Consider the following 26,717-nt stretch of genomic DNA (forward strand, 5'->3'; position numbering starts at 1 on the left):
TTAGAACGAACTAGAAGCACTAAAAGGTGCAACTTGAGGTCAGGCATTAGAAATACAGTAGAACCTCTACTTACAACCTCCTCTACTTGGTCACAAACGCGGCAAACCCAGAAGTAAATACCAGGTTTGCCGCTATTCGCGCATGCACAGAAGCAGCTGCCACCATCTGCACATGCGCACAACAGCGTTTCTACCAGCAAACCGTTTCGCCTAAAGGACGGACCACCGGAACAGATTATGGTGGCAAGTAGAGGTTCCACTGACCATTAGGTCCAGTTGTGGATGCCTCTGGAGTTGCGCGCTCATCTCGCTTTCAGGCCGAGGGAGCCGGTGTTTGTCCGCAGACAGCTTCCAGGTCATGTGGCCAGCATGACTAAGCCGCTTCTGGCGAACCAGAGCAGCGCACAGAAATGCCATTTACTCTCCCACTGGAGCAGTACCTATTTATCTACTTGCACTTGACGTGCTTTCGAACTGCTAGGTGGGCAGGAGCAGGGACCGAGCAACGGGAGCTCACACCATCACGGGGATTCGAACTGCCAGCCTTCCGATTGGCAAGCCCTAGGCTCTGTGGTTTAGACCACAGTGCCTCCCGCGTCCCTTAGGTTCCACTGTATGTCTGTATAAATCTGGGGTCCCCAATGTGATGTCTGTAATGCCCTTAGACACCCGCAAAGGTCCTTCGCCCATCTGAATACTTATTTTTATTTCTTAAAATAATTGAGAGGGTTGGGGAAGCCCAGCCAAATTATTATTATTATTATTATTATTATTATTATTATTATTATTATTATTATTATTATTCAGGGTTTTGTTTTGTTTTTTGCTACCTGCTCTTTTTTGTGGGGGTTGCCTGCTTTTTTGTCTGTGTTTTGTTAGTGGGGATATAGATGTTTTGCCTGTTGTTTCTCTGTGGTAGAATTCTGAGCGTTGCCACGGTGGGAGATTCTGTGAAATGGGTGTTTGGTGGTGTCCCTGACTATTTCTTGGTTGCTTAGATTTCCTAATGGGTCCCAGAGCAAAAAAAAGGTTGGGAACCCCTAATAAAGGTCATTTAATTGGAACCTGGAATGAAAATTTTGCAGTGTGTTTTCACTTCCCAAAAGGCCTGAAAGGAGCCAGCCATGCCCTCCTCCAGCAAGCCATTCCGCTCACATATACACACCATGTTTTGTTTTGTTTTTCCCAGACACTCACGGCAACTGCGCAAACTCGGTCTACATAAGGTAGGGTTTTTGTGTGAGCAGCGACGAGAGTAAGGCAAAAGAGCAGAGAGGCGCCTCATCTGGTTGCTGGTAAGCAGATGGAGAGTGGTGAAGGGGGGCCACTCAGAGAAGGCCCTGCAAAATCTGGCAAAAACTACTTACCTCCCCTTCCAAAAAAAAAAAGATATGTGTGTGGAATTAGGCGGGTGAAAGAGGCCAGCTATGAGAATTTCCTGCCCTAAAAAGAAAAGCAACAATGAGTGACGTTGGGAGCGACCTTTTCTTCTGAAGGCTATGTGATAGCGTCTTGGGAATGGTGCTGCGAGTCTAGTTCTGCTTTCTCCGTGCAACGGAAAATGTGAGAGAGAATGTCTGCAAAGCAGAAGTGCGATGGGGCTTTCTGTTCATTCCTAGAATTCAGTTTTAGCACGAACAGAGGAAGAGGTGGCTGTTGCCACAGAGACACAGACACCAAGCAGTTGACGGTCCCCAGGTAAATTGCAGTGGGGGGAGGCCCTAAGCCAGACCTTCCTTCCCCATTGTGGGACCCGAGCAAACACCACAAGCAGAGTATGGTGCCGAAGCTTTATGTGAATCCACCAAGCCTTTCATATGACTGAATATGGAAAGATCTGAAGCAGGTCTGACCCTACCTCAGGTGGCAGATGGGGCAGGTGATGATGAACAGAGCTGTGTGTGCCGCACCATCTGCTTTGTGCCTCCCTAAGCTAGCCTTCAGGTGCAATTGAGGATCCACCCATCCAGTTGGCTTTTGCAGAAAGAGCAGGAGCAGCCGGAAGGAAGGGCAAGGCTACACATCTGGCCTTCTGTCTGTGACACCACTGCTGCTTCCCAGCCTGGAATCAGGGTCAAAGCAGTGAAGAAGTAGCCATTCTATGGGCTTACTAGCAGAAGCCCAGATTGACTCTGCTGGTGACCCACACTATGCCGACTGACCTCCTGCCTTGACTCTCCCTCCCAGTAAGCAGCAACAATGCGACAGCCAGGAGGTCAGGTGCATATTGCCGTCCCTCCCCTCCAGATAATCCTGGAATGGAGGAGAAGAAGAAGAGGAAGAAGAGTTTGGATTTGATATCCTGCTTTATCACTGCCCTAAGGAGTCTCAAAGCGGCTAACATTCTCCTTTCCCTTCCTCGCCCACAACAAACACTCTGTGAGGTGAGTGAGGCTGAGAGACTTCAGAGAAGTGTGACTGGCCCAAGGTCACCCAGCAGCTGCATGTGGAGGAGCGGAGACGCGAACCCGGTTCCCCAGATTACGAGACTACCGCTCTTAACCACTACACCACACTGGCACATTGGAGGGAGAAGCCACCTCATCCTTCACTTTCTGATTCAGGGCGGAAACAATCCCTAATTTTCATGATAAGAAAAACATAATCAGTTACGTATCTTTTGCAGACCAAAAGCAGCAACAGCAAACACTTTTTTGCCAGAATTCTCCAACCATTCTCCCGAGTCACATGACAGGCCCTCTGGCTTCTTGGCATTAGCATTTCGGAAGAAGGTTGAGATCCTGTGCCCCTAATTCCCCTAGTAATGCTTTGGCTGAGTCAAAACTCTCACCTCTGTTTAAACTATTGGAGGAGGATGTGGAAAAGCTCTGTGTGCTTACTGCGTTCTTACTATGCTAAGAATAGCAGGAACATAGGCTGGGCTGAGAATAGAAGCTTGAACAGCTATGGCAGTGCTCTGAAGCATGAAAACTAGACTGTACTGCACATGTGGCCTTGAAACCTCTCGCACTGGTCGGCTGAGCCACAGAATGTTCATGAACATTCCAAGTTCTCAGCGAACACACATGTCAGAATGTCTGCAGTCTGGATTCTCTGATACAAGGAAAGTTGTTCTGTTTGGCTGGGGTTAAAACTTCATACAGGCCCAAACTTTCGAATTTAGAGTGAACCTGCAATGTGACAGCACCTTAAGGCTCATCAAACATAGCAGGACTAAAACATGCCTAGGACTGCATTCGAAATGCCACAAATTGTTTTTTTCCCCAACACATTCTTAGATCGGGCATGTCAGCGCTCTAGAAAATCAGTGCATTTACTACTTATCCTCAGCCTAGTTACAGCCCCAAGTTCATCCTCAAATGCATAATCTGGTGCTCCAGAAAGGTACTTGTGTGCCATTTCGCCCTAACAAACTGTCTCCATTAACAACATGCAGCTAAGCAGGTACAGCAGTGTGAACATTGTTGTTGTTGTTGTTGTTGTTGTTGTTGTTGTTTAGTCGTGTCCAGCTCTTTGTGACCCCCTGGACCAGAGCATGCCAGGCACTCCTGTCTTCCACTGCCTCCCGCAGTTTGGTCAAACTCATGCTGGTAGCTTCGAGAACACCGTCCAACCATCTCGTCCTCTGTCATCCCCTTCTCCTTGTGCCCTCCATCTTTCCCAACATCAGGGTCTTTTCCAGGGAGTCTTCTCTTCTCATGAAGTGGCCAAAGTATTGGTGTCTCAGCTTCAGGATCTGTCCTTCCACTGAGCACTCAGGGCTGATTTCCTTCAGAATGGATAGGTTTGTACCTCGTGGTATAATGGGCTGAGCTCCAACTCTACCCTTGAACTTTCCCTTCTCATATTCTTTCAGTTTCTGTTCATTGTACTTTCCAGCAATAAACCAGTGTACTTATTGCCCTTCAATAAAAATAAGTTTGTTCTATATGAGTAACGTGGCCCTGGACAACAGCACGTACAACTCATTGGTACCTTGCTTTTGGCCTGCACATTTACAGTGGTGCCCCGCAAGATGAATGCCTCGCAAGACGGAAAACCCACTAGACGAAAGGGTTTTCCGTTTTTGAGCTGCTTCGCAAGACGATTTTCCCTACTGGCTTGCTTTGCAAGACGAAAACGTCTTGCAAGTGTTCCGATTTTTTCCCGCTTCTCCCCCCTTTTTCTAAGCCGCTAAGCCGCTAATAGCCTTTTAGCCGCTAATCCGCTAAGCCTTTAATAGCCGCTAAACCGCTAATAGCGCTAAGCCGCTAATAGGGTTGCTTCGCAAGACGAAAAAACCGCTAGACGAAGAGGCTCGCGGAACGGATTAATTTCGTCTTGCGAGGCGCCACTGTATTTATACTATAAGCCATGGGCAAGGAACCTGTAGCCCACCAGATGCTGAGGGACTCCCAACTCCCATCATCTCTGACCATTGGCCATTACAGCTGAGACTGTCGTGTCTGTCAATATCTAGAGCACCACAGTTCCCCAGCCCTACAAACAGCAGTTGGAGCTTGTCAATCTGGGAAGTAGCCCATCTAGGAGAAGGAAAACTCTGATCCTAAACCTCTGCTGCCTTGTGTGACATGGCGGGAAAAGAAAAGGCTAAGGAGGACAGCCTACACAAATCCAGAGTGGAGTCCTGAAGATGGTTGGATGGCATCTTGCATGCCTGCTTCTGGCAAATCTTGCAGTCCAGCTGGTGTCAAACATCTTGCTCTGCTTTCCTTTGGGCCACATCTGAGTCTGAGAGGGGGTCTTGTCATGTGGGCAGCCCAGGGCCTCCACAGGCACTGCCCAGGCTTGTGTCCCAGGGAGGTCACTTCAGTGCTGCTAACACAGCGGTTTGACTTCACCCACGGAGGCACACTCCATTGTATCTCAAGGAAGACGGATGCCAACAACTAATAGCAAACTCATTCTGAGTTCAATTTTGAGTGCCAATCCTTACATAAACAAAGTGTCCTGTAGCATTTCAGAATTCAGCGTGTGGGTATTTATACATACAGTCATACCTCGGGATAAATACGCTACAGGTTGAGCGTGTTCGGGTTGTGCTCCGCAGCGACCCGGAAGTAATGGAGCGCGTTACTTCCGGGTTTCGGCGCTCGCGCATCCGCAGGCAGTCAAATTGACATCACACGCATGTGTGGAAGCGGCGAAACGCGACCCACACACGTGCAGACGCGCTGTCGCGTCTTACGTTATGTTCAGGATGTGAACGGGGCTCTGGAACAGATCCCATTCGCATCCCGAGGTACCACTGTATATAAAGTTGTTAGACTTCATAGTGGCAATGAAAAAAACTTGCTAACACAATTTCTCTTATGACTTGCCCAGATATGTTTGTATTTGGTGGAGTGGGTGGGAAGTATATTCCTTTCTAGAGTTCGATGATTTCTATGGTGGGCTGATTGCCCCCTCCTTTTCTGAGGGGAAGAAGAAGACAAGGAGGAGGAGTTTGGACTTGATATCCCACCTTTCACTCCCTTTAAGAAGTCTCAAAGCGGCTAACATTCTCCTTTCCCTTCCTCCCCCACAACAAACACTCTGTGAGGTGAGTGGGGCTGAGAGACTTCAGAGAAGTATGACTAGCCCAAGGTCACCCAGCAGCTGCATGTGGAGGAGCGGGGAAGCGAACCCGGTTCACCAGATTACGAGTCCACCGCTCTTAACCACTACACCACGCTGGCTCTCGCAGATAGCACAAATGTATCTGTGAAAAACAGGTACAGTTGCTGGGCAGTGCTCTCATACTGTTCTTTACAGAGGTATAGATTTTTCGCCACAGAAGCAGCATACAAAATGCATGTGCCGCTATCATCTTTGGCTTCTCCCAGCAGTCCCTTCTCCTATTCTCTGCCTCCTGCTTAAACAGCAGCTCGCAAAAGTGAAACACCGGCTCCTCCCACTGGGAAGCCTTCCTTGATTTAACGCATAAATTACCCTGTACCGAAACATTTGAGTAATGACAGGCAGCACTTCAACACAAAAGGTGCAATTTTGTTATATTTACTGCATTTTTAATGAACCGAGCTTTTTTCTTCTTTTGTGTGCTTTCCCAAGCAGCTTTGAACATCTCTGTTCACAGAGGGGAATGTGGGCGATAAATTTTGTTGAAAATAAAACAAGTCAAACCTGCAAAGGAAAGCGTTGCTCGGGGTTCCAATCAGCCATGACCTTCTCTGGGATATTCTGTTGTCCTGCTCAAGGTTCCGTCCAGCTTTACCCTTTTCCAGGATATTCCATTCCATTCCCCCCACCCTCAACAGTCATTCAGCATGCTCAGTCCTCACTGGGCTGGTGACCAAGGCAGAACAGAGTGGCAATATTACTTTCCTTGATCTGGACACTAATGTAAGGAAAATCAGATCCTGTCATGTGTCGCAATAAATCTATGTTATGTTTTGTTTTAAAATTTTCATTTTATGGTTTACTATTGTTTTTACTTTGGGTTACATATTGGGAGAGGCACCATAATAATAACCATCATGAACCTTCTGCTCATTTCTTTCACATAGAGAAGCTTCCAGAACCCTCATGAATTAATTAGAATAGGAAATATCTCTACACATCAGATCAATGCTTTCTGTACTAAGAAATGCAAACTGACAACCTCTTGTTCGCCTTTTCTCTAAATCCAAAAGTCCCCAGCACTGAAATATTTCTTCACAGGTGACTTGCCCCCATCCCCTTGATCATTTTGGTTGTTGTTTGCCCCGGCCGACTCAAGACCTTTGGCAGCCTGAGGCAAAAGACAAAATGAACCTCTCTCCCCTTGTGTGTACAAAAGCCAACCAGACTTTCAGCTGAATCTCACTTTGACACTGACAATGAGCAACGTCTTCCACTGCCCTTGAGGGCTAACTTGGGGAGTGCTAAGTTAGGCAGTTTGTGTGACTGAGGCGGGGTAATGTGTTGGTTTTGGTTTCGCTCAGTGAGCAGATCAGTGTACGGTACTTCCTTCCCAGGGATATCCAATGGCCAGCCTGGGTGGACCACGTAGTCCCATTTCATGAAAAACTGCAGTTCAGTGGTTCACCACACAGGGCAGCCACACACCGCTCGTGTGTGTTTTGCACAGGATGCTGCTGACTCAGACCATTGATCCATCTAGCTCAGCACTGTCAACACTGACAGGCAGCTGCTCTCTGGATTTTCAGAAAGGAGATATTCCCAGCCCTACCTGGAGATGCCAGGGATTAAACCTTTTGCATGCAAAGCAGATTCTCTGATACAGAGTCACAACCCCAAGTGCTGGGGTATCTCATCCTCAAAGGTTTGGTAAAGGTAAAGGTACCCCTGACCATTAGGTCCAGTCGCGGACAACTCTGGGGTTGCGGCGCTCATCTCGCTCTATAGGCCGAGGGAGCTGGCGTTTGTCCGCAGACAGCTTCCGTGTCATGTGGCCAGCATGACTAAACTGCTTCTGGTGAACCAGAGCAGCGCACGGAAACGCCGTTTACCTTCCCGCCAGAGCGGTACCTATTTATCTACTTGCACTGGTGTGCTTTCGAACTGGTGGTTGGCAGGAGCTGGGACCGAACAAAAGGAGCTCACCCCATCGCGGGGATTCGAACTGCTGACCTTCCGATCGGCAAGCCCTAGGCTCTGTGGTTTGGAGAGGTACACAAATTCTTATTTCGAAAGGACACATGTAACATTCAGAAGTCCCATTAGGGTCACTGATGCATTTTGAGTCACTTGTGATTTAAGGATGGCCTCATATATCATTTTTGGTGGGCCTCTATTTTCTACCCATCGCTACTGACCTCTTAGGACTAAAAACTGAAAGTGGAGGCAGTAAGACAGGAGCCTTCGAGTGCTGAAACACATCCCCTCCACACATTAAAGTCCTCCGCCCACCAGCGTCCCAATGGGGATTTCTCCCGAACAGCAGCTGAGGAAAAGGAGTGCTGATGTAATAATCACGTCAGCTAATGATGGTTGTGGGGAGTGGGAGGGGGGTTGGTTCAAACTCTGCAGTCACTAGGCTAACTTTGCATTACATTTTCTTGAAAACGGTATCAGTTCTTGTTTACCTCCGGAGAATGCAACTGAATGCAATTATGAAGCCGATACTGAAATCAGAGAGCCGGGAGAAATCCCCATTGGAGGAACAGCAAATTGTAATAAGCATTCCAATTAGACAAGGAAATATGCCCTAGCATAGCCAAAGCTGCCTCTTTCCTCTTGTCAGCTCTCGAATTTCCTCATCGCACCGAAGGATCAGTCCAAAGCCCATGAGTCATTCATCGTGACATCCTGAAAACAAGCAAGCTTCTTCCATTCGAAAATTCTGAGGAAAAGTTCTCTTTTTGAAGAAAAGGAGGGTGCGGATTTCCCAGCTGACAGACGTGAAAAAACAAACCGTTCCGTCAAAACAGCATGGGTGTGTGTGAGAAAAAACAATTGGTGGTTAACTGCAAGAGAATTTCACGATGAACTGGCTGCAAAATTTCTTCCCTGTGCTTGGAAATCCACTAATTCAATCTACTACACGACAGTGCCACAAAAATACTTTTGTGGAAAGTTTCAAGGGTTTAAGGAGGAGTGCTATATATTTACTTCAGGGGTGGGGTCGGGGGGTGGGGAGTGTCTTATTTAAGAAAATTAAAGAAAACAACACCTATATTTTAAAACCAATGCCAGTGTTCAAAATAAATGAATAGAGGCAGATTTCTTTTCAGCCAAAATACTGGATTTGTTTAAAATAGGGCTGCATCATCTTCAAAGAAGTGTGATTGTTGGTTTGCTCTCACACACGAGTCAACAGCTAATACTAGTTGAAATGCTTCAGAGAATTCATCCAGAATGAGCATTCATTCTGATTTGGAGGTTAGATGACATATCAAAGCATGTGTTGTCCCACAGCTTCCAGTGCAATTTCTCGCCACTTTCCTTACTGCAAAAAAATCAATATTTTGTGGGGTGAAGCAGGTTTGTTCCACAAGACTGCCCAATCGGCTATAATGGCACAACCTGGATTTGCCTGTCTGTGGTTGAATCCCACCTGAAGATAGTCTGGAAACGGCAAACACCTCTTCTGAGATCATTTCTGTTGCGAAACACAGATGCGTCATCTAAAAACAAAGAATAGCTTTTTGTTTTTTTCAGAATTCTTTCTGCTCACACACAAGTTTATGCTAACGTCATTGATTCATTAACAAATGCACACATGGTAAACTGATTTATGTCACATTGACACCATACATGAGGGAATGTGCCTATTGGACTGAAAAATGCCCTCTATTCCTGCGCTACAACTATGTAGCCATCAGTGTTTTCCCCAGGAACTGAAATGAGTGGGGATGGTGGTTCAAATTGGGAGGTGGGGGAACGAAAACTATTTCAAAATCCTGGAGATTTCCTTAGGAGTACTTCAGGCTATTGCTATTCGCAGGTAGGATACAATCACATACAGGTAAATTCAGGGTGTGCAATTAATTATAGTGTATTGGGAGCTCTTGCACAAGAATCCCACTTCTGCAAAAAAAAAACAGCTTTTTGCAATAAGTGGCATGAAAGTGCACTGGTAAGTATGGGATAACACTTGCATGATGCAACATCATCTAACCTCCCTGCAGACAAACCAGAGCGAATGCTAGTTCAATAGCCAACATCATCTGGTCTCCCCGCAAATAAATCAGGATGAATGCTCAGTAAACAGGTCACCTGAGAGCACCCTAGGATTTAAGTTCCCATTAAAGTTAGCTACTTGTACAACCTTCTCATGTTTACTTGCATGCAAGGGCAAATCTACTATGAAACTAAGGAAGCTTAAGCTGCAGGGCTCCTAATCCCGGAGAGGCCCTATAAGTCATGTGTATATACAGCAATTCCCTAATTCTCATCCTTCACTCATAACTTGAAAACTATAAGGCATAGGATTTTTTTTATTCAGATCAGTGACTTTGACATGTGAGATAACTCAGTACAGTGGTACCTCGGGTTGCATACGCTTCAGGTTACATACACTTCAGGTTACGCACTCCGCTAACCTAGAAATAGTGCTTCAGGTTAAGAACTTTGCTTCAGGATGAGAACAGAAATCGGGCTCCGGCGGCGCGGTGGCAGCAGGAGGCCCCATTAGCTAAAGTGATGCTTCAGGTTAAGAACAGTTTCAGGTTAAGTACGGACCTCCGGAAGGAATTAAGTACTTAACCGGAGGTACCACTGTACAGCAAATTTAATCAAAATCTGAGATGTGGTAGTTGATTTTTTTTTTAAAAAAAGTGGTGACTTGTTGTGGAACAACCCTATTGAAGACCTCATTGCTGGTTGTGAAGGGGCCTCCATCACAGTTCAAGCTTCGGGGGCCCCAAAAGCTAGGTCTGCCACTGCTTGCACAACTCTGTGAGAGAACTTCTGCAATCTGATGTGGTTGTTTTATTTGTTTGTTTAAAATATTTGAACTCGTCAGTCACCCCAACAAACCCAGCAGGTACCCCATTGAAGAGGGTTTAGAGGGAGGAAGCTGCCATAGCTGGTTTGCCACTCCTCTGGTGATGTGCTTGCAGACAGCTGTCACCACCGGAAATGGCACCAATGGCATCTTCCTTGTGGGTGTCCAGCACGTCAACATGCGAGGTTAGTCACACAAGCATTCCAGTCACCGGAGAAAGCCAACACCTAGAAGCATCCTTTAGAAGATTTCTTTCGACAGCAGCCACCAAATCCCTTGCCATGCTTACATAATCCTGGTTGAGAAAAGAAGAAATGTGACGGTTGTGGAGCACGGTGTATTATGCAATGGATACAACCCTCCCTTGCTTTCAGAAAAATATCTGCTGCACGTGGAACTTGTTGGTTAGGTTCTGATGACAAATCAAGGTGGCCAGACTGATACAACTGCCTAGTACAGTGGTACCTCAGGTTACATATGCTTCAGATTACATATGCTTCAGGTTAAAGACCTGACCCAGAAATATTACCTCGGGTTAAGAACTTTGCTTCAGGATGAAAACAGAAATCGTGCTCCGGCGGCACGGCAGCAGCAGGAGGTCCCATTAGCTAAAGTGGTGCTTCAGGTTAAGAACAGTTTCAGGTTAAGAACGGAACTCCGGAACGAATTAAGTACTTAACCCAAGGTACCACTGTATAAGGGAAAGTCCCAAATTAGTCTTTCTTCCTCCCAGGTACAAAGTACTGGTGGCAACTTCAGGGTCCCTGTCCTTCCCTCTTAGGGTTAGAGCTAGATTATAATGGTGCAACTGGAGCAACTGCACTAGGAACCCTACTAGCAGGGGCCTAGACTAGTGAGTTTTAATTTTATAGGGAGAGTGGAGGAAGGAGATAGGGGTCTCTAGCCATCCTGTGCAGAAAGTTATGAAGCAAAATGTGCAGGCAACCTTCTAAGTGTGACACAGGCCATCCTTGCTGCTCATGTCTTTCAGTGGTTTTAGCTAATGAGTGAAGTCAGAGCTGTGATTGATGAGTAAGGTGCTTAGGCTCCAGACATTAGGAATCCCTGGGATCATAAACAGCTTCTGTTTTCTCCTTCCCCTTGAATGCCTTCCTGCTTCTCACTGATTTTCTAGCCCTTGGAATTTCTATAGTTTCCTCTTCCTATCTTTCTAGCATCTTTCCTGTTGTGGGCTTATCAGAGATCGGGTACTCCCTACAAGCTATTTTCTGCCACTACACAACAAGGACAAAGAGATGTTACAGATTCCACCCACTCCACCCAAAATGGCAAGTGAAAAATCTGAAAACTTGTAGAGGCAGCTTAGGCATGTCTCCCTTGTTGCAGGAGCTGAAGTTCAGGCAGTCATTAAGATTTCATATATATATGAAATATATATATATATATATATATATATATATGGCCACACGGGAAAGAAAAACTAGATAGCTTCCTCACACATCTCAACAGCCTACACCCCAAAATACAATTCACTATGGAAATAGAAGCCAACAACCAGCTTCCCTTCCTTGACGTCCTAATCTACAAAAAACCTGATGGCTCCCTAGGACACACTATCTACCGGAAAAAAACACACACCAACCGCTACTTACATGCTCAATCACACCACCACCCTGCACAAATAAACTCCGTAGCCAAGACCCTCATCTCCAGAACCAAACGCCTGGCTGACAAAGACCACTTGACAACTGAGTTACAGAATCTCTCAAATGTGTTAATCGCCAATGGATACCAGCAAAACAGGGTTAAGAAGCTAATCCAAAAAGAAACACCCCCCAAAAACCAAGACACGGAAGAAAACAATGGCATGGCCCTCCTTCCTTATATCAAGGGCACTACAGATAAAATTAGCAAAATCCTCCATAAACACAATATCAAAACAGCCTTTTGCACCAACCAAAAAATAGCCAATATCCTCAGAAACCCCAAAGATAAAATCCAGTTGGAAAACCAAGGGGTCTATGAAATACCCTGCAAAGTCTGCCCAGCCACGTACATTGGACAAACAAACAGACGAATAAATGCACGTATCGCAGAACACAAGAATGCCGTCAAAAAAGAAGAAAAATCTTCCTCTCTTTTCCAACACATGAAAGAAACAGGACACGAAATTAATTTTGCAGATTCCAAATTGCTCTTTAACATGGAACATCACCACAAGAGAATAATCATGGAAGCCATCGAGATAGAGAAACACCCTCACAACATGAACAAGCGTGACGACACGTCCCGCCTGCCAGACATCTGGAAATTAGCCCTCCCCACAAAAACCGACACCAGATCCAGAGGCACACAGAACGCCACCACCAATCAACCACACCAGACCCAAACCCAGACCCTCTCCACAGATAAATTACAGACACCATCCAGTAACCAAACCATAGTGGCACCTCCGGATGCTGCACCCCCCTGCAATCCCTACACAGATCTGGCTGGCACAGGGCACAAAACCACAGCTCGCCCCTATACACGAAGCCAAGCCAAAGCACAACTAAGTGCAGTACAGCCATCTTCCCAGAAAAACTCTTCACAAATTCAAGAGGTCAAGACACGAAGGCTTTAGCAACTAATCCACACCTAATGACCCACCTAAGTGGTACTCAGAATATCACTCAAGAAATCACTCAAGATATCCCTCAAGTAATTAAGGAACAAAAGAAGAAAAGAACACTAGCCTGGGAACTTCCCCTCTGCCCAGAACTTTTGAGGCAATACACCACACCCCTCTACAGTATTTATAGGAACTCAAACACTGAGATCCCGCTCTGTTCCAGTAACAAGAAGCCGAAAGCACCAGCCTGAAGATGACGAGTGAGACCTCGTCGAAACGTCGCCTAGACACCCCAACTTTTACACGGGAAGACACCCGAGGACACCAAAACCTGCATATATATATATATATATATATATATATATATAACTTTTTCAACATTTTCAACACAACACTACAAACAAAAAAGAAAAGAGAAAAAACAATACAAATACAATACAAAAACGCTACATGGACTAACAAAACAAAGCAAAAACAAACAAAAACAATTTAAAAACACCTCAAACATTTTCAATATCTTAAATTTCATTCACTTATTTCCAGCGACCTCCTCACCCCCCTTTTTGTATTCCACTTCTATTAATTGTTTCAGCAATTCCTTTCCATCTTACTCTGTTTTCTATCCTATAATTATCTTAACACATTCTTGCCTTATTTTTCCTTTAATTTTCTATTAATCTATTTATACTTAATTCCTTATGACATTTCTACTAAAGCCATATAACTTCATTCCAACATTTTTCTAACATTCCTTAATTTTACAATATTTCTATAAATAGTCTTTAAACTTTTTCCAATCTTCTTCCACCGACTCTTCTCCCTGGTCTCGGATCTTGCCAGTCATTTCCGCCAATTCCATATAGTCCATCAACTTTGTCTGCCATTGTCCAACACTTCAGTGCTTTCAAGAAGCAGCCATTCTCTCAACCAGCAAAAAGCAGATGGTTCACAACGAAATTTAAGGGTCTGGCAGGGCAGGTCCACCTCCTTCTTTGGCATCCATCAATATCTTAAGTTTTACTCGAGGCTTCCTGCCCTGCCAAACAACTCTAGAAACATCCCTCTGCCACCTCCTGAAACAATCCATCCCATCCAAAGCTTGCAATGTTTGAAACAAAAGCAACATCCCCAGCAACACAGCAGCCTTCATCCCCACAACAGTAACAACTTCTGATTTGTCCATATTTCCAAATCCCCCTTCTCTTCAATCCAACATCCTTCACAGTTATCCTTAAACAGATTCACATTTTTGGCAGTCATACTAACCCCCAAATACCTCTCTTTCTCAACCGATGTTAGTCCTGTTGCCTCCTGAAACTCTGTCAAGCCATTAAGATTTCACTGTATAACTGACAGTACAAAAGTATACACGTCTACTCAGACAAAAGGGTCTGCAATGAAGGGGGCTTGCTCCCAGATAAGTGGGTACAGGAATGCAAAGTCAAATAATAAATTTAACACAATTAAATCATGTTAGCTATCAGAGTAGTTTGTTCTTGTTTATCAAGGTTGGGGGGAAAGGGGGGGAGTTTGTGCTTTGCTGAGAGTTATGAAACCCCACAGACTCCACAGTATTTTTGTAAATATATCAGTCTTTAATATACCAAAATATTTATTTTCTGGTCCTTTCTGGAGGAGAAGGGGAGCAATTCTAAGAACTGCACCAGAGTCCTTAACCATCTTGATTTGACTTCGCTTATGCTTTGTTATATCTAGGCTGGAATAGGACCAGGCGGCCACTCAAACAGAGAACTGTCCCCTGCAAAACAGGACACCTTGTCACGCTGAGACAGATGGCTCCTGGGTCACAAGGTTTCTGTTATGTTTTTCTGTTCGTAGATCTGTTTTGAGTGCATGCCAGTACAGTCTTAAGTTCCTTTGCACTACCTAGAAATGTTTCTGTGAAAATCCCAGCTGTGTGAGTCAATTTGCGTCTCTCTCTCTCTTTCTGGTACATCTTAAACTGCAAAACAACACTCAAACCAGGAAGAGAGCTATTTATATCTCCCCTGGTGCGATATAGTCCATCAGAAACCCAGATACCGGTTTCCTGGAAATTTTGCCCCATGAAACAAGAAGCCAATAGCAGTCTTATCAACATCATTGACACAAACAACCTCAAAGATCAAGGCCCTGCCAGGCCTGCAAATCGACTCCTGCAGCTAAACTTGACCCGGGATGTAGCTGGAAGGCACATGAAACAGTGGAGCTCAGTGGCAGAGCAGCAGTTTTACATACGGCCACCATATGCCCGGACTTCCCCAATTATTGCTGGGATTTCAAAGGCAGAATTGATGTCCAGGGGAAATTTCCAAAAGGTGACACTTTGTCCTGGATCTTAGGCAAGTCAATTGGAAAATTGTGGGGGGGGGGGTTGGAGTTTCAGCGTGTCCGGGTTTTTGCCTTTGGAAATATGGCAACCCTAGTTTTACATGCATAAGGTCCCAGGTGAAATCCACAGCATCTCCGTTTCTTTCAACCATTAAAAACCATCAGAGCTGCAACAGCAATGCAAAACACCTACCCAAATATTTGTTTTGAACATGAAGGGAGGTATCCAAAATATCCCTTAGAGTTTCCTCACCAGAGGAGTACAGGTGTTGCAGATGGTGTCTGTAATGGGTATGAGTTACTCGTGCATAAACTGATGCCTTTCTCGGCTAATTTGCCTTGTTAAAACTTTCTGACTGCACAGCCCCTTCTCATGGTGGCTGCCTCAGTCACTGGCAGAATCCGTCAGTGGGCGTTTCTTGAACTTCTTCCAACATAAAAGTTGTTTGACACCCAGTCTCCTCCTCCTCTCACTGTGCGGGAGTCTTCTGCGCAGGGAAGGCATGGGTAGCGGTGGACCTGGGCTCTCCTCAATGATGTCCAGTGAAGAGTCCTGGAGCCCTCTCTCCACTTCCCCCCGTCTGCCTCCCTTTATTCCCGGTGTTGCGCTGATTGGCTTCCCCCTCTACTGAGCTGTTTCTCCCCCTGCTGCTGGGTCCTTCGCCAGCATAATCTGGGAGCCGCCCCTTCGCCTCTCGCTCCGATGTCAGTTCCCTGACAGTGTCATTTATAGCTTATCCTTCTTCATTCCTTGGGAGGTTTTTAAGCAGAGGTTGGATGGCTATCTGCCATGGATGCTTTAGCTGAGATTGCAGGTTCCAGCTCTATGATTCCATGATCCCTATAAAAAGCACCTGTGAGGTTTGTGTGACGTGGAAAAGGCCTGGTTCCAAACTCTACAAGGAGTCTTGCAGCACTTGATGCAAACCCTCCAACTGTCCCTATTTTCCACAGGCATCCCTAATTCAGAGAAGCTGTCCCGGTTTCTGCTTTGATCCCAGAATGTCCCATTTTTCCTTGTTCTTGTTTAGTCGTTTAGTCGTGTCCGACTCTTCATGACCCCATGGACCAGACCACGCCAGGCTCTCCTGTCTTCCACTGCCTCCTGCAGTTTGGTCAAACTCATGTTGGTAGCTTCGAGAACACCGTCCAACCATCTCATCCTCTGTCGTCCCTTCTCCTTGTGCCCTCCATCCTTCCCAACATCAGGGTCTTTTCCAGGGAGTCTTCTCTTCTCATGAGGTGGCCAAAGTATTGGAGCCTCAGCTTCAGGATCTGTCCTTCCATTTTTCCTTAGGATGTCCCTGTTTTCATTGAAGAAATGCTGGAGGCTATGGATCCAATGCCCAAGCCGTCCAAAGGCAATTCCGTACAGGGGAGGTGTGGTGTTTTTTTAATGTTTAATGTTTTGTTATGTTTTTACATATGATGGAAGCTGCTCAGAGTGCTGGCGCAACCCAATAAGATGTGTGGGGTATAAAGAGTAAAATTATCATTATGGAATGGGACGTCCCTATTTTCATTGGGGAAATGTCGGAGGGTATGTTGAATGACGTGGGCTCTCGTACATGAAAGCTTGTGCTGTATTGAATTCGTTAAGTCTTTTAAGGTGCCACCTTGCTAGTTCTGCTGCAAAATAGACCAATTCAGTGACCCCTCTGGAAGTGTGTGGTATCAGATACACTGAAGTGCCCAGCCTTGCAAACAAAGGAAGCCAAGTTTCCTAGCCTGCAGCTATTTTCTGCTCCTACTAAGAACCCTATTATCTATCAGATTAGCAGCATTCTTGCCCCCAGAAATCAGGCATTCTTGGAGGGCCTACTGACTCTTAGCATAGGCAACTGAATACTTAAAAAGAGAGGGAGGAGTAGATTAGTCACTTTGTGACCAAACAACAACAACAAAAAAGCCTTCTTGACTTTCCTGGGTGAGAAGGGTTAATTGGTCTCTAGTTGCAGCCATCTAGCCAGGCTGCAGTGGGGTAGCCTGTTCTCAGTAGTGTTGAAATTAAAACAGGGCTGTATTTCATGAGCATAAGTTCTTTCGCTTTCAAAGACAAAATGTGGTTGTGTGCAGATATCCAAAGATGCAACTCTATGCATTTACTATTACTATTATTATTATTATTATTATTATTATTATGATTGGTTGGTTGGTTGGTTGGTTGATTGATTTTGATTAATAGCATCTCTATGCCACCCAATGGCAGTGTCCTCTGGGTGGCTTCCAAAATGGCAAAGCATTAAAATTAAATAAAAATTGGAGTGCAAGAAAAACCAGCAAACAAATTCAAGCATTAGAATTCAGCGTTTAAAAAAAAAATGTTGACGTAAATGACACATTCTACTCATGTAAAAACACACTGATTCCCGGACCGTCTGTGGGCCGGATTGAGAAGGTGATTGGGCCGCATCCGGCCCACGGGCCTTAGGTTGCCTACCCCTGGTCTATGCAATTCCCCAGTGCAGCTCATTTAGAAACTGAACATGTGCAGAGTAAGAAAGAAAGAAAAGCCAGCCCTCCTTCCCTCAGCCAGGAGCCTTGTATTGACACAAAAGAACAAGAGAAGGAAGAGCCATTGATGCGCACACACACACACCCCGTCAACTCTACCTCTCTCCATAACAGGCCCTTCTAGGAATGTCTGGAGTTCCCCCCACAAAAAAAGGAAATCATCAAAGAGCGGCAAGCAGCCATCTGCTCAAAGGGCAGCCATCCTCCTCCTTCCTCCCCTCCCAGACAAAGGAATGAAGGACAAAAAGAAGCACAGACTGCCTGCCAGGGACTGCGCCAGACAAAGGGAGCACTTTGCAGCTATTGTTTCTCAACCTCCCTCCTCTCCCGCCTCCTCCAAGTCATCCAGGGCAGGGCAGAGAACCCCAGATGCAGGCAGAGATGTTGCTTAGCCTTTGCGCGAGGCGGAGTGAGGCATCTACCCCTCAGCAGGCAAATCCCAGGGTAGCGAGTGGCTGATATGTATTTCAGAGTTCCTTAGGATACCTCCACCTGGCTTTACAGCCCTACTCAGCAAGTGAGCAGACTTTGCCCCACCCACTTTTCCTTCTGGCCCCGCCTACCACTTGCATGTGGCCCCCAGAAGGAAGGAATTTGGCCCTCAGTCTGAAAAGGGGGTAGAGAGAAAGCTTCTGCTATCCCTGACCATTAGCCACAGGTTCCCCACTTGCGCTCCAGTGACTACAACGCAATGCTGTGCTCTAGTTGTTGCACCGCAATATAAGGAGCCTCACAATCAAATCTCCTTCAAGTCCGAACAGGGACAGAAAGGACATGGTATTCATGTGGTGCCAGAATCATGGTTTCCAGAAATTCTTCTTGCTCTTCCTTGGTGCTAATCCTCAGCCGCTGCCCACTAGGCCACAGCTCCCAGAGATGGCCAAATGACACATTAGGTCATGGGTAGGCAACCTAAGGCCTGGGGGCCAGATAGGGCCCTATCGCCTTCTCAATCCGGCCCACGGACGGTCCGGGAATCAGCATGTTTTTACATGAGTAGAATGTGTGCTTTTATTTAAAATGCACCTCTGAGTTATTTGTGGGGCATAGGAATTCCTTCTTCGTTTTTCAAAATATAGTCCGGCCCACCACAAGGTCTGAGGGACAGTGAACCGGCCCCCTGCTGAAAAAGTTTTCTGACCCCTGCATTAGGTTATTCAGACAATGCTGGCCCTACTGTTAGGCACAGGGAAGAAATCACCTCAGTCAGCTGGTCTGGAGTGTCATGAAAGGACAGCAGCAAATTGTTAGTGATTTAATTTATTGTTGTTGTTTTAGTGCCAGGGACAGGGAGAGGTGCTGCCCACAATTGCACTGAGTGTCTCCAGATCACTGAACAATTGTGGGGACTATCTGCTTCTCCCCCACCCGCCCCCTTGTTTTCAGATACATGGTTGGGAGAAAGCTTGAGGAATGGGGGTATCCATCACACTCACCAGAGGGCAGCAGGACACTTGTCATACTGAGCATGGCGAGTCATATTAACTCCATTGGCGCTATATATTTAAAGCAGTATTATACCATTTTCAACAACCATGGCCTCCCCCATAGGCGCCGACTCCATGGGGCCTGAGGGGGCCCGAGCCCCCTCAAAAATTCGTTTGGGGGGCTCTGCCCCCCCCCATAATTTAAGAAAATTATTAGGCGCCTTGCCAAAAACCGCGCAGGGGACTCCGGCGCGCGCCTCCCAAAGTGACCGGGAGCTCCTGAGAAGGGGCAGGCAGGTCGGTCACTCAGAGGAAGACCCCCAGCGGCGGGACTTTAGAAAGGAATGGAGCCGCGGGGCCGAGGAACGGCGTATTCGTCGCCGGCGAGGGACCGGGGTGAGGGGAGAATGGAGGGGACGCGAGGTCCCGCCGCCGGAGCGGGGCTTTTTTTCTGGGTTCGGCTAAGGTGACGTTGGTAGGAGGGGGTGGCCGCCTCCCGGCGCGAAGCCTGGGGAGGGCAGGCCGGTTCTTGCATGCAAAAGCACCACTGCCATCCTGCCGCCAGTATGGACCCCGGTATGGGCCCCCCCAATATTTTTTATAAGTCGGCGCCCCTGGCCTCCCCCCCAGAGAATCCTGGGAAGTGTAGTTTGTCAAGGGTGCTGTGAGAAGATACTTTCTCCCCTCGTGGAGCTGCAGTTCCCAGAGTTTCCTAAGAAGAAGACCTGATTGCTAAACCACTCAAGGAATTGTAACTCTGGGGAGGCAAAAGGGGTCTCTTAATAACTCTCAGCCCGCTTAACAAACTACATCTCCCAGGATTCTTTGGGGGAAGCCATGACTGTTTAAAGTGGTATGATACTGGTTTAAATGTATAGTGCAGACGGAGCCCTGTGTGGGGGGTGTCCCCTTTGCTTTTGTTTCTTATGCATAACACTAATTCTGTTGGCGGACATTTATCTTTTTAAAAAAATAATCTACTGTGGCACTTTCTTCTTCTCTACGTCTGTTGTCAAAACAAGCATTCTGCGAGGCACCTGTTTGACCCAGAATTAAGGAAACAAAATAAAACAAAACTGAATATACCTACAAACAATTTTTAAAAACAGCTTTAAAATATTTGCACTGTTAAACCAGTTCCACGATAAGGAGATATATTTAGGTAACTGTAATCAGTTAAGTGTTGTTATCAGTAGCTACATGTTTCTGTGCAGGCAAACCGTCCTGGATCATGACCTCAAGCCCAGCTGGCTTCGCTTTCTGACTAGGGCAGCTTGTTTGCTCACTTTCCAAACAGAATCAGCTTTGTTGTTCCTGTTTGCTGCGCCTCTAAATAAGTTACGGTCTCCCACTCTTACTAATCCTTTTTTGCTACTTTCCCTGCTCCACTAAGAACAAAAGGACTACACACACACACACACACACACACACACACACACCTTTCTTACTTTTAATCATGCAGATGCAAAGAAATGGGGAAAAGAACCAGCTTCCTTTCTCAGTGCCAACCTAGCTCCTCCTAAAAGCAAACGCCAAGTATTTGGGTGCCAACAATACCAAGCTACAGTACTGAAAACCATACCCCTGAAATTTGCAGATGTACCCCCCCCAAAAAAATAAAAATGAATCTAATGTGGCAAAAAAGCCCAGTCCGATGAGGACTGAGAATTCCCAGTAGCCCTAGTCAGAGAGAAAGAGACAATAGAAAAACAGGGTGGGGTTGAATGAAAACGAAAGTATTTGTGACATTTTTAGCAAAGTCCCTTAAATCCACAAAGTCCAGAGAGAAAAGTCTTGACAACACTCTACTAAACAAAACTGAAGGGAAACGGTATAGTCCGAGGAGGAATGGACAGCAACATTTTGTCTTTCTTGTCAATCCTTGTTCTCATCATATTACAACCAAACATACAGGAGAAAAACTCCCTCAGAACTACGCAGCTTATCAAGGCATCTGCTACCTCAGCAAACAGCAGGTCACTCTGCCTGGTTGCTAAGCAGCACCTCCACCCACCCCCCTTTTGTCTATCTGATGTTAATGAAATTAACCCTTCAGTTGCAAACTGAATGATCCCTGCTGTTGCACTTCCCACACATTGTTGTACCTGCACAGATAGATAAGAGATAGATTAAAAATCCACTTTTTCAGACGTTCCCAGTGCATCTCACGTCAGTCAAAAAATGAAACGTAGGCCCTCAGGCCCTATGACTTACTATGTCAAAAGACAAGAGACAAAATAGGAGGGGAGGGGAGAGTAGAAGGGGAAGGTCTAGTCTGACAATGCTGATCTTCTCTTGTTGCTGGTCTTGCTTGGACAAAGGAGCTGAAACTGACTGAGTAGCCCTTGTTGCTCTGGTCAGTGTGTCCTATTTTAGACAATTGGACAATTGTCAGCTTTGGGCTCATTCTCCCCCTGAAAGAGCAGATTTGTAGTCTGGAGGTCCACCTGGATCCATCTTTGTCAGTAGAGGTCCTGGTGACCTCAGCGGCTAGCTCCTACCAGCTTCAGCTGGTAACACAGCTACAGCCATTTCTGGACCAGGATAGGCTGACCACTGTCATCCATGCATTAGTAACCCCCAAGCTGGATGGCTGCAATGCACTCTATGTGGGGCTGCCCTTGAGGTTGGTCCAGAAGCTGCAGCTGATGCAAAATGTGACGGCTCAACGGCTCATTGGGGCAGGATAGCGCCAATATGTTGTCCCACTGCTGAAAGAATGGCACTGGCTTCCAAGTAGCTCCCAGGCTAAATTCAAGGTGCTGGTTGTGGCGTGGAAACTCTTAAACAGCTTGGGACCAGAATATCTTTTTAAAAATTGTCTTACCTCTTATATACCCAGTTGATGACAGATGAGAGCCTCATGCAGACACTATCAGCTGAACTGCCCTGAGATCTTTTGATGAAGCACAATATATAAAACTAAATAATAATAGTAATAGTTACTATAATAATAATTCCATTCTGCACAATAGTGGACTTGGGCCTCTAGTGTTGTGGTACTACTCTTTGGAATTCCCTCCTCTTGAATATTATTATTAATAATTTTATAATTTATACTCCACTCTCTCTGTTGCCTTTTTGGCACTTACTGAAGACCTTCCTCTTTCAGCAACCCAAGAGATCTTACCCAGTCTGCATCCGTACTGGAATTGTTTTAAAAGTATTTTTAAAATTGTTTTGTCCTTTTTTTTTTGTTTGTTTGCTGGGCTCCTTTTGGGAGGAAGGGTGGGATATGAATTTAATTAATTAATAATTGACTCCACCTACAAGCTGCCATTTTGTTTCACTGACAAAATTTTGCATCTTGCTCCAGTTGGTGGACCTTGGAATGCATGTAACAAAAAGGAAGGAGGTGATTCTTCTGTAAGCTCTGCAACCTATCACCTCCAGCTGTAAAGTAAAGGTAAAGGGACCCTTGACCATTAGGTCCAGTCATGACTGACTCTGGGGTTGCGGCACTCATCTCGCTTTATTGGCCGAGGGAGCCGGCGTACAGCTTCCGGGTCATGTGGCCAGCATGACTAAGCCGCTTCTGACGAACCAGAGCAGCACACGGAAACGCCGTTTACCTTCCCGCCACCTATTTATCTACTTGCACTTTGACGTGCTTTCGAACTGCTAGGTGGGCAGGAGCTGGGACCAAGCAGCGGGAGCTCACCCTGTCGCGGGGATTCGAACCGCCAACCTTCTGATCGGCAAGCCCTAGGCTCTGTGGTTTAACCCACAGCGCCACCGCGTCCCTGTACAGGCAGGCTAATAGCTCTGGGGAAAATAAACCTGCCAGTACTGTTTATAAGAGAAGTGGGCAGAAAGCCCGCAAACGGAAGCCACGCCGGATTTTGCCAAGCAAAACTCAGAAGTCACAAACGTATCAGAGCTTGCAAATGTACCCTCCTGTCCCTTTTTCTGCCTGCTTTCTACAAACACTGAAGTGATTGAGTTTTATTGGCACTGGCGTTGATGGAAAGTGAATTTCAAAGCGGCATGAATGAGTAGCCATGGAAACAGAATTTTAAGCGCACACGCGCAGGTATTTGTAACAGAAGCGCTCACCTGCCCATCCAATCATCCAACGGCGACAACGGGCATGTCACAGCTAGCCAATCACGGCCCGGGAACCCAACTTGAATGACAAGCAGCCCATAAACACATAGTATAGTAAACAGCACTCTATACAAGTGGAGGAAAGAACAGCCCCCTCAAAAAAAAAAAAAACCACGTTAATGTGAAATTGGCATCTGTTGTTGAAGGCTCTCAAACAGCAAAAGAAACATGTCAGATTCATTGTGAATGATTACATTATTCATTGGGAATTATTCACTCGGTTCTAAGGTAGAATTTTAAACCAGGGATTTCAGATTATTCTCATTGCCCAAACACATATTTCTTTTTGGGGGGTGGGGAGGGAAGGCAGGAAAAGGGATGGGGAGGTCTACCAAGAAGAGGGGAGATTGTGCCTCTTTAATCCTCTGCATCATATCTACACCAGCAAAATGCCAGTTCTTAGGACAGTCGGAATGTGTGTGTTGGACAAAAGATTTTTTTGTGTGCAGGCACCCAATGGGGAACCTGTTGATTATTATTACTTACATTTTTGGACAAGGTGGTGACTTCCACCTTGCCCAAAAGGGGAAATGCATCACACAAAAATGAGGGCAAATGAGGACACGGATTGGCCGAAAATCCGCAAACCTTGGAAATAATGACTAAAATCTAAACAAAAATGCAGTGCATCACACCTGAATGGGGAAGATGGTGCAATGGGGAATGGGGAAGATGTGCTAAATTCAAGGCCCCCTTCTTCTCCCTTCCTATGATGATCATTAAACCAGATAGCCCTTCAAATAAAGGACCAGCCTCTGCAGTGTAGGGCACATGGCCAATTTGCCCACTTCTCCAAGCAATGAGATGTTCCAAGAGCTCTAGGCTTATCCCAGGGGGGTTTTTTTGCCCTTTGACAGCCCTCTTCATATAGTGGACTGGCTTCTGTAATATAGGACATATTAACATCTTATTATTATTAGCATTATCCTTAGCATAATTGGAAGGCAGTCAACTGCTTAACCCTGGCTGACTGGGATCAGGAATTGTGGCAAGGAGCAATTGCAAGGGGAATTGACATCCAAGATTCGCCCAGTCAAGGGAGTGGCAGGCAATTGAGATTCCCACACTATATGGCATGACTTCATAACCTGCACAAATGAAAAGGAGGACTAACGACACCTTTCTGACCCCTCTCTTCGGCTGTGGAAGAAAGGCTAAATTATGAATAGCTGTGGTCATCAATCTTGAAGAGTAGCTGCCTATCTGTGCACCGCAGACCTGAATGGTACAGAGGTGATGCTCAGCATAGGAAGAGAAACAAATAATGAATACAGAAACTATTGCTAGGCATTACCTTGTAAACCTCTAAGCACTGACTGGTACATCTCTGTTGTTGTATCAGTGCTGGCTTTTTGGTAGCATCCATTACTTAATAATGAAAATGATTAATAACAGCAGCAACATACAACAATTTGTACAGCGCAAAAGCTATTACAGCAGCAACAGCTACAGGTTATCACTAGGGATGGAATAGAAATTGGATCCAGACTTCATTTGCAGCTGAATAAATCAAATTTGCAATTTCCAGAACCGAAGCACTGTGCAAACCATTCACAGCTATCCTTCAGAATACACACTTATCCCAATTTTGCTGGGCAGTACAGCAACCAATGTATATATTAGGGGGGAAATGAGCATAAAAATTAATAAATTAATGGAAGTAAGACATACAAAGTGATAGGATGACACTAGAAAGTGGGGGATAACACTTCCTTGATGCAACATTGTCTAATCTCCCTGCAAACAAATCAGGATGAATTCTCAATAAACGGGTAATCTGGAAGTGACCCAGAAGCTGCTGAGTGGATGAGGAAACTCAGGGCTCCTTCACGTACTTTTTTATGATTCCTTATCTTTGAATCAGACTTGGACAGTACTCAAATAGGACTCTCCTCTGACAGCTCTTTGAAACAGAGGGCTGTTCTCTGTAAAGTAGGGTACGTGGCCTTGCTACTGCATTTAGGATTGTGGCCTCTGTTTTGAAAGGCTAACGTGGCAATTCTGCTAGACAAAATTTCATCATGAGGCACGTCAGCGAGGTGACTGATGGGTTCAGTGTGTGGGGGTTTTTTTACTGGGTTGGGGGGACAAGGAATAGAGAGAGAAATTAATCATGTTGATGATGAATAGGAAACACCAGGCTAAAAACAAAGCTTCGGTTTGAGCAACGCGGAGTTGTGCAATTGTTTTGGGGTTGAATTCCTTATCTAGCTGCATGCATCACCCTTCTGCGCAAGCACGCACGGCCGCCCACCACTCAGCAAGGTTGTGCAAACTTCTGAGCTGCTCTTTCCAAAGCTTTCACAACTGAAGGCAAAGGCCCCGCATGCATGTTGCACATCTTAATCAGGCGATCAGGGAATTAACCAGAGAATCCTATGGATCCTTATTGGTTACACGCCCCTAGTCTCTTTGCTTCCATTAGGCTGGTGCAGAGGGTACCTTCTGCTCCTGCATTTTTTTATTTGATGAGCCAGCATCAAATTATTATTATTATTATTAAAATCAAATACACTGTCCTTCATTCAAAGATCTCAGGGCAGTTCACAACAGAAAAATACAAAATGAGAATATAAAATGCATAATGAAATAAGTTTAATCCCCAGTTTCTCCAGGTAGGACTGGGAGAAAGCCATCTGAAACCCTGGCAAGCCACTGCCAATCACTGTATACAGTACTGAGCAAGACAGAACAGTAGTCTGAGTTCACGACAGGCAGCTGCCTAAGTTCGCAAGTGTTAAATTGTGGGTGAACATATCAGATGACACAGCAATTCTTCAAACAGCTCTTGTTTATTCAGAGGCCAGAACAGAACTGAACTGAAGGGCTCAGTCAGCCTGCTTATATAGAGCTTCAGTACAACGTTACTGTAGCAACTTTCTAAAACTATCCAATCACTGAACGTCACTTTCGATCCTTCATTTGCATAACTATCTACAGTATCCCCCTGCTGGCCCAGGATGAGAACTTCAGTACATAACAGCAAGCCCCAGTGAAGTGAATGGGACCTGCATTAATGGGCATTACTGTGCCATTAATAAATCCCAGGCTAGAATTCCTATGAGTGTGGGTTTGGAAGGAACAACCTAGGAATCTCAGTGGTTTCAAGAAGGATCAGTATTTGGGGGTGGGCTGTGAAGGCTTCCTCCCCTCATGTGCATTCCAGGGCCAAAAGTTCAGCTTTTGTTTAAAAAAGAAGAGAAAAAAGAATCTTTGGCAACCATGGAGAAATAAGGGCAAGTATGCAGGAAGCCTTCTACCCAATTGCTCATCAAGAAATGATTTAATCGTACAATTGCAATAGGCTCAATATATACACACACAATTTGGCCTGGCAAGATGTAAAGGATCTCTCCTTGTGTATCACTAGAGGCAGTCAAGAGAATATTTTAGGGAAGAACACCAGCTGAAGGGA

The 26,717-nt window shown here is 45.7% G+C and overlaps 1 long non-coding RNA gene across 1 annotated transcript in view; it reads left to right on the forward strand.

Moving 5' to 3' along the window:
• The first annotated feature begins 5,443 nt into the window (after positions 1–5,443).
• The window catches only part of LOC310710934, a 148,612-nt gene continuing 127,338 nt past the window's right edge, over positions 5,444–26,717 (forward strand). The window contains exon 1 of the long non-coding RNA XR_014528314.1: positions 5,444–5,503. This is a non-coding gene — a long non-coding RNA (uncharacterized lncRNA). The remainder of the gene's footprint in view (positions 5,504–26,717) is intronic.

The sequence above is a fragment of the Podarcis liolepis genome (genome assembly GCF_965112155.1).
Source record: "Podarcis liolepis genome assembly, chromosome: 7".
Classification (NCBI taxonomy): Eukaryota; Metazoa; Chordata; class Lepidosauria; order Squamata; family Lacertidae; genus Podarcis; species Podarcis liolepis.